The following is a 2,890-nucleotide window of genomic DNA, read 5'->3' on the forward strand; positions in this document are numbered from 1 at the left end:
GAGACGCAGCTGTTAGGCGCGTTACCGCCACCGCGTGGACTGGAGGATATAGTTCCTGGTTGGAGGAAGTCTATCCTTACAAACTTATACCAATAATTTCCACTCATGATTTTATTAGATCCTATTTATTATTCCAGTGGAGTTTATGACCTCTTCATGAATGCCAGCAGTGAGTCGTTCACTGTGTCTTACCCAGATATACTGAGTGAAATACTGAAAATACCACAAGCTCAATCTCTAAATGTTTAACAGCACCAAAGCTTTCAATTCTGGTGACTTTGGGAGTATTTATTTATTTATATGATCATATAATGTAACAAAAATTAACATAAGCATGTGCTGCACAACATTTCATTAGTTTAATTTTACATTTGAATTTACTGTAAAGCGCTTTGCTAAATTTTACTACGTAAACTTTTATAGGTATTAAAACTGGTTACTGTTTGGTTGATGACAAACTCCATATTTTTATACCTTGGAGCTCTGTGTTACCATGGTAATTTATGAACAATTACTAACAACATTACCTTCATCAATGCACGTTTACATTTTATTTGATACTTGACCATTGTTATGTCCTCAGTTTTATTTCTATTTGTACTATGTTCCATTCGTGTGTCTATGTCAGGGGAGGGATGGGTGTCTTGTCTCCTCCTCTTTTAAGCCCAGTCCACTGCAATGCATCATGTTCCGGCTTGCCATTGGACGATCACATCTTGTACGTGCCTGCTCCCGCCTCGTGCTTTGGGATGAGTTGGCTGTACATTTCCGGACGTGTACTTAAGCCTCGTCAGTCTCCATCCCCGGGGCAGATCGGTGCCGTTGCTTTGTACAGCAGATATTTGGTTACGTGTGTTGATTTCTCCTGTGTATGACCTTCTGCCTGTTCTTGACTTTGTTTCTGCTCTGCCCCTTTAAGTTCAATGATTCAGCTCCCAAACTGCTGGAAATGTGGGACCGGTTCTAACTCTTCACCAAGACTGCTTTATCCTGGAGAAGAGGTTTGAGGTGAGACTCCTGTCATACGCCGTCCTGGTGAGTTTATTATAGTTAATGCTGTAAGAGAGAGAAGAACATCAGTGTAAACACACATCAGCATAAACACACACACACACACACACACATACTTTATTCAGTATGATACAGTAGAGTAAAGAGACAGTTAGTCAGTAACTCACTGTAGTGTCTCCAGGTTACAGTGTGGATCCTTCAGTAGATCAGAGAGGAGCTTCACTCCTGATTTTCCTGGATTATTACCGTTCAGATTCAGTTCTCTCAGGTGTGATGAGGAGTTTGACCTCGGAGCAGAAGCCAGAGCAGCACAACCTTCATCTGTAATACTGCAGTTCCACATCCTGCAAGAAAGAAAACCTTCTCACACTTAACACACTCAGTTTTAGCTCTGAAAACATCAACTACACAAAATCTTTATATACACAACATTTACTCTCATCTCACACACACAACAATGACAATATATCACATCACTACAATTACAATCACCACAGAGGAAAACTGTGTGTGTGTGAGTGTGTGTGTGTGTGTACCTCAGAATCTCCAGTGTGAGTGTCTGTGTGAGTGTGTGAGAGAGAGTGTGCGTGTGTGTGTGTGTGTGTGCATACCGCAGTATCTCCGGTGTGTGCGTGTGAGTGTGTGCGTGTGTGTGTACCTCAGTGTATCCAGTGTGTGTGTGTGTGTGTGTGTCTGTGTGCGCGTGTGTGTGCGTGTACCTCAGTATCTCCAGTGTACAGTGTGTGTGTCTGTGTGTGGGTGTGTGTGTACCTCAGTATCTGTGTGTGTGTGTGTGTGTGTGTGTGTGTGTACCTCAGTATCTCCTGTGTGTGTGTGTGTGTGTGTGTGTGTGTGTGTGTGTGAGTGTGTGTGTGTACCTCAGTATCTCCAGTGTGTGTGTGGGTGTGTGTGTACCTCAGTATCTCCAGTGTGTGTGTGTGTACCTCAGTATCTCCAGTGTGTGTGTGTGTGTGTACCTCAGTATCTCCAGTGTGTGTGTGTACCTCAGTATCTCCAGTGTGTGTGTGTACCTCAGTATCTCCAGTGTGTGTGTGGGTGTGTGTGTACCTCAGTATCTCCAGTGTACTGTGTGTGTGTGTGTGTGTGTGTGTGTGTACCTCAGTATCTCCTGTGTGTGTGTGTGTGTGTGTGTGTGTGTGTGTGTGTGTGTGTACCTCAGTATCTCCAGTGTGTGTGTGTGTGTGTGTACCTCAGTATCTCCAGTGTGTGTGTGTGTGTGTGTGTGTGTGTGTGTACCTCAGTATCTCCAGTGTGTGTGTGTGGGTGTGTGTGTACCTCAGTATCTCCAGTGTGTGTGTGTGTGTGAGTGTGTGTGTGTGTACCTCAGTATCTCCTGCGTGTGTGTGTGTGTGTGTGTGTGTGTGTGTGTGTGTGTACCTCAGTATCTCCAGTGGGTGTGTGTGTACCTCAGTATCTCCAGTGGGTGTGTGTGTACCTCAGTATCTCCAGTGTACAGTGAGTGTGTGTGTGTGTGTGTGTACCTCAGTATCTCCAGTGGGTGTGTGTGTACCTCAGTATCTCCAGTGTACAGTGAGTGTGTGTGAGTGTGTGTGTGTACCTCAGTATCTCCAGTGTACTGTGTATGTGTGTGTGTGTGTGTGTGTGTGTGTACCTCAGTATCTCCTGTGTGTGTGTGTGTGTGTGTGTGTGTGTGTGTACCTCAGTATCTCCTGTGTGTGTGTGTGTGTGTGTGTGTGTGTGTGTGTGTACCTCAGTATCCCCTGTGTGTGTGTGTGTGTGTGTGTGTGTGTGTACCTCAGTATCTCCTGTGTGTGTGTGTGTGTGTGTACCTCAGTATCCCCTGTGTGTGTGTGTGTGTGTGTACCTCAGTATCTCCGGTGTGTGTGTGTGTGTGTGT

At 44.9% G+C, this 2,890-nt stretch overlaps 1 protein-coding gene across 5 annotated transcripts in view; it reads right to left on the bottom strand.

Annotated features, from left to right (window-relative positions):
* Positions 1–273: 273 nt before the first annotated feature.
* LOC128630379 (NLR family CARD domain-containing protein 3-like) overlaps positions 274–2,890 on the bottom strand; it is a 37,575-nt gene continuing 34,958 nt past the window's right edge. For all 5 annotated transcript variants that reach the window (XM_053678859.1, XM_053678860.1, XM_053678861.1 and 2 more), the window contains 2 exons: positions 1,179–1,355; positions 274–1,056 (listed from right to left, as the gene is read on the bottom strand). The gene's annotated coding sequence lies outside the window, so the exon portion shown is untranslated. The remainder of the gene's footprint in view (positions 1,057–1,178; positions 1,356–2,890) is intronic.

The sequence above is a fragment of the Ictalurus punctatus genome, unplaced genomic scaffold (assembly GCF_001660625.3).
Source record: "Ictalurus punctatus breed USDA103 unplaced genomic scaffold, Coco_2.0 Super-Scaffold_100056, whole genome shotgun sequence".
In the NCBI taxonomy this organism is placed as follows: Eukaryota; Metazoa; Chordata; class Actinopteri; order Siluriformes; family Ictaluridae; genus Ictalurus; species Ictalurus punctatus.